Below are 10,607 nucleotides of genomic sequence, written 5' to 3'. Positions count from 1 at the left end.
TTCCTCAGAAGAGAGGCAACAGGGTGTAGTTGAAAAAGCATTGGCTTTGGTAACCATTAGACTTAATCCTGACTGAAACATTTATTAACTGTTTGACCTATGACAAGTAAAGTCTCTGAGCCAGTTTTCTAATCTAAAATTGGAGATAGTGTTACTTACTTCAGAAGGTAGTGGAAAAAGTAGGAACAGTGCATATAAAGTATGCAAACATAGTAGATTCTAGATAAATTATAACTTGCAATTATGATTTTTAGATTGAATCTGATTACTAGAATGGAGCACCATCACCTCTCTCTCTAAGGTGAGTTTTGAGAGTGTAATGTCTCATCAAGTCTCACACACTGATTAGTGCATGTGTGTGTTGGGAGCTAGGAGTTTGGTTGAGAGACAGCAAGAATAGTTGTCATGAATATTCCTCCTTATTCTGTTAAAAACATCTTTATGATCTAAACAAGGTATAAAATCTAAGCTAAAATATTTTGTTTCTTCTGAAAACAAATAACATGATGGTGGCATCTATAAAACAAATAACCCCATGTATAACAAAGGGGAGGGGACAGTACCCTTGGTTAAGGAGGTGGCCTGGAATAAGCCTTTGGGTAAACGTTCTAGCTTTATCCAGACTGTTTGACCCAGATGTGTGAACAGACTCATACACAGCAGAGGGCGCTCCAGTATAACACAAGAACCCAGGACCACTGAACCCCTCAGATCATTGGATTTGTGCTTAATTCTTACACATCCGGTGATATCTGTTTAACACACATCTGGTGAGTGTTTACTATCTGCTAGGCACATGTAAGCATTAAGCACTTCAGGCATAATGATGAATTTGGCTCAGTTCCTGCTAACAAGAACTTATATGCAGTTAAGTAGGGGGAGAGGCCAGTTTGTGCTAATTGGAAGTAACAACTGCTGACATTTATTTCCCACTTACATGTCAAGGGTTTTCCTTGATAATTTCATCTTTCTTCATAAGATTTCTTCAAGTTAGTTACTGTTATCATGGCTGGTGTGAGAAGTGCTGTAATTGAGGAGTGACAATGGTTAGAAGAAATAGAAAAGGCTTAACTCTATCTAAGGGAGCTAGGGAAAGAAATAAGGTGACATTAGCTATTAACTTGTTTGCCTTTCCTCAAGTGTGAACTGACTGAGTGCTGATTGTTTTGCTCAGTTTCGAAACTTCAGTGCCTAGTTTTAATTAATATCTCATTAATGAAAGAATGATGTTTGAACTAAATCTGGAGTGATGAGTAGATTTAAAAAAAAAACAGGAAAGAGAAAAGGGCCTTCTAGGACTGACAAAGGCAGTGAGACATGATTGTGAGACACTCAGGCAATGTCAAGTAATTTGGGTGAAGGAATATCAGGGTACAAGGTGGGGAGTGGGAGAAAAAGCTGGAAAGCAAGTTGATGTCTCAGTTAGCTAGTGCTTTGTGATAAATCATGCTAAATGGAGTGGCTTAAAAAATAACTATTTGTGATTGCTTGTGGGTGTATAGGCCAGTTGTGGGAATCTGCTGATCTGGGCCAGACTTGGCTGATTTCACCTTATCTTGGTCATATCTCTGCGGTGACCTGATGGGTAGGTTGGGGGTTGGCTTGCCTAGGATGGTTTTGTCCATACATGTGGTGTTGGATGGATGCTGGCCAGCTGGGTAGAGGTGATTGGGCCATGTGTCTCCCACCATTTAGTAGCCTAGCTTGGGTTTGTTCATGAGTAAGGGGCAGGATTCTAAGAAAGTGAGTGGAAAAGTGGGCAAGGCCTCTTGAGACCTAGTTTTGGTATTGTTACTCTGGTACTTCTGCTACACTCTATTGACCAGAGAAAGTCACTAGGCCAGTATGAATCCAAAGAGGGGGGCAGACTCTACCCTTTGCTGGGAGGAGCTGCAAAGTCAAATTGCAAAACCTGGGGAAACAGGGATGAAGAATTGAAGACATATTTGCACTCAATCTATTGCAGTTGATGTCATATAACGAAAGGTTATCATCATATGAATACCAAGTATGGACTTTATTTTGTAAGGATGGAAAGCTTTAGAAGGCATGGCATAGATTTGGGTTTTAGAAAGATATCTCTGGTATTGGCATGATACAAAGTTTGGAGGGAGGAGCAATTAAAGGCAAGGTGCCTCTGAGGCAGCTAGTGCAACAGTCTAAGATGTGGGCTTAAGTAGAAACGGCAATATTTCTTTACTTTAGTCTGCCAAGTTAGATCAAGACCACCTCTTTTATTCTCTGCCCTCATCAATTCATTTTGCCTAGAGATTTAAGGATTTGAATTTAAATATATGGGCTTATAAATTAACTTAGATGGCCTCTAAATTTCTTTCCTATGTTAAGTTCCCATTCTTCCAATAAGAGGCTCATTTATGATTGTGCCAAATGCCTTGAAGACAAAAATATTATCTAAAAGTTGTTATATATACATATATTTGCATAAAGGAAATATGGGTAGTGAGGGATCAAGGAAAATTTTTAAACAATGGAAAAACATGATGATAGTTTTCCATTGGGAAGTTAAATTTCACAATGAAGAGTAGGATAGATTGATGGGAGAAGGTTGTGGTGGTGGAACCATTTGGAACCCATAGAAATAGTTCATATCTGAATTCATAAGGCCTGAACTAGAAAGGGCAAGGAGACCAGCACTGGGAGTGGGAGAGGTGGATTGTTTCTATTAAGATTGGAAGGAACTTGGAGATTAACTGGATGTGGAAGTGGGACAAAAGAGAGGAAGAGTTGAAGATAAGTTAATTGATTAATGTCAATCTTCAATCTGAGTCATTATATCTCCAAGATCATATTTTATAAAAATTAAATTTTGTTTATAAAAGGAAGACCTATTCATGGAAAATACATTTATTTATTTATTATTTACTTATAAATTCCTCCGATGAGGATATTTTTATTGATTTTAGGGGGGAGAGAGAGAGAGAGAGAGAGAAACATCAATGTAAGGAAGAAACATCAATCACACTCCAAACAGGGATTGAACTTACAACCTAGCCATGTGCCCTGACTGGGGATCAAATCTGCAACCTTTTGGTGTATGGGACAATGCTTCAACCCACGGAGCCACCCATCCAGAGCTTGTATTCATTTACTGAACAAATATCTAAGGAGTGTCTCCTTTGTACCAGTCACTGTTCTGGGCACTAGGAATATAGTAAAAAACAAAATGAAACAAATTTCTGCCCTTATTGAACTTACATAGAGAAAAGGAAGGAGGAAAACTAAGGAAAATCACCCAGGTCCTCCATCCTGCTTCAACTTAAATTTTTGGAGTGTCTTCATTGTTTTATTCCTTCGCCTTCTTTCTCTCTTTTTCTCCTTCTCTCACTATCTGTGTGTATGTGCCTGTATATATGTTATTTGTTTAGCAGCCTTTGATCACTAAGTAAACATACTGCTTTTCTCATTTAAATTATAGTATAATATTTTTCTTTCTCATGTTAGTGTCTATTTTTCTCACTGTTCATACTACCTGTGAATCTAGGCAATGTCTGTGCTTCAGTTGTAGAAATAAGATAATGGTAATACTTCCCTCATAGAATTGTTGTGAGGGCTGAGGTAGTACATTTAAAATGCATATTGTAGTGTAAGCATTTAATAAGTTTAGCTATAAATATTTTTGTCGTTAATATTTTAAAACATTATTATTTACCACTACACTGCTTTTAATTATTTACACTACTTTCATTTTAAAGTAACACTAAATGAACATCTCTTTATATGAAGCTCCCCTCCCCCCCTACCCCCCAGATTACATCCTAAGAACTGATTCTTAGAAGGTGAGCTACCTGGTTAAAAGTCACAAATGTTTTTTGGGTTCAGTGGCCTCCTGATTTGATTTTTGGGGGTTGATTGCCTACACAGAGTAAGCTGACTACTTGTGAATCTCTGCATTACTCTGTGTGAAATCACAGAGATTCTGGCACGACTCTAGAGATGCTGAGGTGAAGATGAAAATTATTTAATTTCCTTTCTATACTCTTTTCATACTCTTTCCTTCATTCATTCAACTATTTTGCAGAGAACTTGTGTAGTAGACACTGTGTGGGGTACTGACTAGGTGAGAAAGCCCAGCTCCTGCCTGGAGTAAGCTTGAAACTCAGAAGCACAATTATAATTCAGTGAAACCGTGATGGCAGGACAGGACATGAGCTGAACTGTGGGAGCACCAGAAAGCCCCCACAATCCAGATGTGTGGTTTCAAGGCTTTCTGGAGGAGATAAAACTTAAGTTGAGGCAGGTAGGAGAGTTAGTAAGATACAGACATGAAATTGATTCTGCCATTGTTACTGCAGTGCAATCCAAGCAAACTTTGACTTCTCGGAGGCTCAGTTTCCTTATGTATAAAATGTGAATGATTTGGCTGCTTGATAAATTGTTGTGAAAGGCATAAAGAATTTATTGTAAAGTACTTGAGTATATAATGACAATAGCAAACAATTATGTAGCTCTTATTAGACATTTTTCTCTTTCAATATATTATTGCATTTCTCAGGCAATTATCCTCAGGCAAATAACTCATTGAATCCTCATAACAACGTTATGATATGGATGCTTCTATTACATTCATTTTCCAAATGAAGAAACTGAAGCCAAAAGTTTTAGCAACTAGCTTGTTATATACTTTATAAGTAGATGGACTGGAATTTTAACCTGTGCTTTAAGCTGCTACCCTATATGCTCTCCATAAAAAGTGCAAAAAATAGTCAATTATTATTGAAGGAGGAAGAGCACATGATGCAGAGGAAACAGTATGTAAAGGGACAGGAAGTAAAAGACAGTATAACACCGACTTACATGTAAGACTGGTTCTGGTCGAATATTGTATCAGTTAGGATTCTCAGTTACCAACAACAGACACTGACTCAGAATAGCTTAAACTAAAGGGAATTTATTAGTACGATGTCAGGGAGCTCACATAGTAAATGGGAGGCTGAAGGACTGGCTTGGAAACATGTAGAATCTATGAAAACCCAGGGAAAACTCAGTAGGCATGTGGGAAAGGAACAGTTAGTTGAGCAAGACCTAGAAGGAATAGCACCCCACCCTCACCCAGCTGACTCAGATTCAAAGTTCTCAATGAATGCCTTCCCAGCTAAGCTTAGTAACCTGCATCAGCTTTGCAGCCACCCCCCTGGCCAGGAGAAGGAGGATCTGAGTCCTTCATCTTCTATTATGGAAAATGGTTTCCAAGCATGTCCCTCTTTCCAAACCTGCATGTGGGTGAGAGTTATTTTCCTGCAAGAAAATTGGGGTGTGTTTAGGTTGGGGATGGGTGTTGGGAGCTAAATAATGTGGTCTACTATATGTGTTAAGAGAGCAATAACAGGTGATATTGAGGTAGCATTTCTTACATCAACAAACATTGAGGTATTTATTTGAACACCAAGGCTTTGCATTCCAAGGAGAAAGTAAAGCCATTTTATTATTTTCGCACTTTCAGAAAGGTAGAGAGAGGCCTCATTACACTTAGGAGATTCAAAACATATCTGGAAAAAGATAACAGCCAAAGATTATTCTTTTTCATCCTACATTTGAAGCCTAACATGTATCTCTCCCTCACTCTCAGCTTTTAGAAGACTGCTTGCTAGTTTTTGCTCTCCTCTTCAAGCTTCCTGGTGAAGAGCTGATTCTTGGACCAAAATTAAGGTAGATGAAGTATTGTAGAAATCATATTTTCTGTTTTACAGTTGAGTTCTTCTCATATAGAGTTGGAGAATTTTAGAAGAGAAGAAAATGTTAGAGATTACCTGATTTATTCATTTTATAAAAGATGAGGAAATTAAGATGCAAAGACATTTAGTGGCCTGCCCAATGCCAAGTGGAAGGAAGCAAACCCCATGTCCCCTGATCTCAACTCTGCTTTTCTATTCTAGCACACAGTCATTAAATAATTTTTTTCAGAGAAAAAAAAATGGTTTGCAATGTAACTGCAATTTTGTAATGTAAATTTGAGCTTCTAAATTACTGGGGATTATACTCTTCTCATTTCATGGAAAAAAACAGCTCAGTTTTTCTCCTCCCTTTTCCAGTTTCTACCATGCTGAGCTCCTGCAGCTTGCCAGTGTGTACTTGATCACATCACAAGGATCATTGTGTTCTGCTCATTTCACAGATATGAATCTCCTCTCCTCAGCTCCTTTCTCTTTGCCTAAGGGCCCAGACCACTGCACCACCTAGTAATATTTACATAAATGTGCGAATGGAAACTTGGAGGTTGATTGGTTTGATTTGTCAACCACTGTTTTTTGCAACTTCTGCCTTTCAGTACTTCTTGCCTTTGCTTCCCAGGACCTCAGGCTGCCAGCATGCCCACTGTAGCAACCTACTCAGGCCACAGTCAGGTGTCCATCTCTTTCCTGTTATCTCCCTAAATACCCAAATTAACCCATTAGTGTCTTGGACTTTGTTGCCTTTACTAACTTTGATGATCATAGTAGACATAAGTGGAGCACGTGTGATATTGTGATTTATGAGAAATACATGTGGTTATTATGTAATCAAAATATATTTCTTGTATATATTTGGTCTTCCTCCACAATTCCTGGCTCACAGCTGGGGGGACTCTTGGAATTTCATAAGTGTAGAGCAAAAAAGGTGTCTTTTGTTATGTTAATAAGTTGACTTTTGGAAAGCCTCTAAGGATGGGAGCTGGTTGCCAATAGAACCAAGCAGGTGATTGAAGTTCAGTCCCACTCCTGACCTATGGGGAGGGAAGAGAGGCTGGAGATTGAATCAATTGCCAGTGCCAATGATTCAATCAATCATGACTATGTAACAGAGCCTCCATAAAAATCTAAGAGGGTAGGTTTCAGAGAACTTCCAGATTAGTGAAGATGGGGGGGAGAGTGGTGCACCTGGAGAGGACATGAAGCTCTGCACTCCTTTCCCCATGCCTTGCCCTATGCTCCTTTTTCATCTGGCTGTTCTTGAGTTATAGCTTCTAACAATAAACCGGTGATCTAGTAAGTAACATGTTTCTCAGAGTTCTGAGAGCCTTTCTAGCAAATTAAACCCAAGGAGGGGGCTGTGGGAATCTCTGATTGATAGCCACCTGGTCAGAAACACAGGTGCCTTGGGTTTGAGGCCGACATCTGAAACGTGTGTGTGAGTGTATGTGTGTGTGTGTTCAGGGGTGGGGGCAGTCTTGTAGGATTGAACCCCCTAACCTGTAGAATCTGATGCTATCTCTGGGTAGACAGTGTCATAATTAAGTGTCCTAGAATTGTTTGATGGTGTCAGGTAAACCCTCCCACCCATATTGGAATTGGGTCCAGGAACCTTAATTTAGATTGTTTCAAATACTATTGCTGCATTATAAACCGCCACAAAACTTACCGGCTTAAAACAACAACCACTTATTATTTCTCATGAAGCCATGGCTCGATTGTTTTGCTGATCTGGCTAATCTTGGCTGGGCTTGCTCATGTATCTGCTGTCAACTGGCTGATCAGCTGGGGCTGATTGGTCTAGGATAGCTTTAGCTAGGACATCTTGACTTTGCTCCACATGGTCTTTGGCCCTCCAGCAGGCTATCCCAAGCTTGTGTCAAGTTTGATATTTTCTCATTAGCAAAAGCAAGGCACAAGGCCAAGCCCAGTGTCAATGGGGAGGGCAGAGAGATCAGATTCAGGAAAGTAAGAAAATTGCAGCTCCTAGTACAATCAATCTAGGACAACACCCAAGTTAAAATAACTTTGAAACTATCCATTCTGGTTAGTTTTTATATATATAAATAAATATATGTGTATGTGTGTGTAGCTTTAATCCAAGGTAATAATAGTAATCGACAGAATAATAACCAATGGAGTGAACACTGACACTTCTTTGCTACCCTGCCTCCACATTTCTCCTCCTTGTAAAATTACCTGATTTCTATGGGAGTGAATGACTCCTCCCCAGTTCTCCGTTTACGTAGTTTTAGGAGAGAGGCACATGACCATGTTTAGCGAACCAAACACCACTTCCCCTACTAACAGTGACGGGAACATGTCTCAAGTTGGGCTAGTAAGAGACTCAATATCAGGTCTTTTATTTGAAGCAGGTTCCTGCTAAGCTCCTTGTTAGATCCTGATTCTGGAAGTATACAGTGTGGGAGCTGTTTCAGTCATGGCCACTGTGGAGCCAAGAGATGCAGATAAATTCAATCCCAGTGATGATTTTTGAGCTGCTGAATCCATCAGTAGCTGAAGCCAGATATATGACTCATTTTTTCACTTACATGAGCCAATAAATCTTCTAAATGAGTTAGAGTAATTCATATATAGTATTTAGATCAGCATCTAGTAATAATAAGCACTCAATATGTGCTACTATTATTTGTTTATGACAGTCTCAGTTAGATTTTCTGTCAAATGCAACCAAATAAATCTTAACTGATGCAACCAATGAGAATATATCATGTAAAAAAGAGCCAATTTACAATAGCAACAGGGAAAAAGAAAACAAATCTCTATGTATAAACTTAGTAAGAAATAAGTGAGATCCATATGAAGGAAATAAAATGTTATTGAGGGGACAGAAAAAGATTTGAATATTTGAAAAGTTACAAGAACCTAGATGGGAAGATTTCATAGATACAATTTCTATAACATAGTCTACACATTTTTCTATTTTTTGGTTCCTTTTCCTCCCACTCGCATACTCTGATACTCCTATCCCAACTTTTCCAAATGCATACTCTTCCTCCTGTAATCATGTACTGATTCCTTCTCAGTTAATATTTGGAATAGTTTCTGGATCTGTTTTCTCTTTTACATACCTACCCCCACAATTCCAGTTTGTTCCCCTCAAATGTGTTGCCTGGATTGCATACCAGTCTCCCAGTGATCTGCCTGTCCTACTTTTGATCCCTGAAGTTCACCCTCAAGTCTCAGCTCTTTAATAAAGCCTTCCTGGTCATTCTTACCCCATGTCCACTGCTCTCTGACAACACTGAACTGCTTGTGATGCTCTTCCCAGACTGAGTTCTTTTCACCTTCACTCATGTTCTTTGTTAGTGGTATCTTCCATAGCACCTAAGACTTAGTGCCAACCATCGAATTCACCTCACTGTTAGGAGGTAGACTGTCAAGAGGATGAGACTTGCAGGCAAGGAGCATGCCTTATTCTTTGTTGTATCTTAGCACTTAGCACAGTGTATAGCAGGTTGTCAGTGAATATTTGCTGATGGGTGGATGAATGAATGCATGGTTCTCTAGCCTTCTAATTGTACAGAAAAGGAAAATGAATACATTTTTGAGGGGTATTCCACCTGTGGAACAGGACCACAAGCAAATCTACTGCAGGGTGTGTGGAGCTGCTGAGTTGGAGGGAAAAAAAAGCAGTATATTCAAGGTTGAGCAGTGAGAAGAAAATGAATATGGTCACTTGTGCTGGAACTGTAATTCCTCGCAGCAGTGATAATAAGACATAAATATTCATGGTGCCATTATTCAGAGAGTTATGAAGTGTTGGCAGAGGATATGCTGTCTGGAATTTTTGCTTCAGTGCTTGAAATTATTAATGATAAAAATTAAAAGAAAAAGAAGAAACAACAAAACTAGTGGTGTGTGAGAACCAGGGAGATGATGAGAAACTCTAAGGTAATGGCTAAAAGTAAAAGGAGAGTCACAGCCAGCACCAGCTCAGGGAGCTGCTATCTGACAAGAAATTTATTGGGAATATGGTTAGGATTGGCTCTCACTCCTAGTGGCAAACTGGGCCTGATTATTCGAGACAGTCTCCTCTGTCCTGCCACAGAACACTCATGAATTTAGATTCCTAAGGCCATTCTTTCTGTCTCATAGGGTGTTATTTTATTATTTAAATAGAAAACATTTATTATTCTCTTCAGATTATGTAATAGCTGTCATGCATACTCACGGGAGTAAATCTAGAAAACAGAGATACATATAAAATAAAAATAACATAATTCTGCTACCTAATACATTTTGGTATGTTTTGTTTTAGTTTCTTTTCTGAAAAACAGAATTTAGTACTGAACTGGGGGGCTATAGTACAGGGTTGTATAATAGAGACCTGGATTGTCTCTTGTGTCTTTTCTTATATGGGCTCTAAACCCATTCATGAGGATTCTACTCTCATCACCTAATCACCCTCAAAGGCCCCACCTCCTAAAGCCCATGAGATGCGGGTGGGGTGGGATTTCAATGTATGAATTTTGGGGGTCACAAACATCTGGTCCATAGTAGCCCTCTAACTCTTGTTTGCTCCTCTGGGTGGATGACAACAGAACATGCTGGAAATGGTTACAGGGTCAAGTTATACATACTGACAAAGTAAGTTGAGGGAAAACAAAGGAATGTTTGATTTATTTCTAATCCACTAACAGCTGAGACTAACCCTTATCAGGCTTCAGTGGAGAGTCACCATATCAGCATCCCCTAGAGTACTGTTTCTCAAACTTTAGTGTGCCCACAAATCATCTAGAGAGAGTGTTGAAATGAAGACTCTTCTTCAGCAAGTCTGGGATGGGGCTGTGGTGATTCATTTCTAACAATGTTGGAAGACAAAGACCAGACTTCGAGAAGCAAGGCAGATTTATATTATGAGGTCCAGGACAAAAGGACACTGTCTTCTTCCCACAT

Source organism: Furipterus horrens, unplaced genomic scaffold, assembly GCF_987537825.1.
Source record: "Furipterus horrens unplaced genomic scaffold, mFurHor1.1.pri manual_scaffold_2, whole genome shotgun sequence".
Lineage (NCBI taxonomy): Eukaryota > Metazoa > Chordata > Mammalia > Chiroptera > Furipteridae > Furipterus > Furipterus horrens.
The sequence above is the reverse complement of the archived record's forward strand: the minus strand, read 5'-3'. Positions refer to the sequence as shown.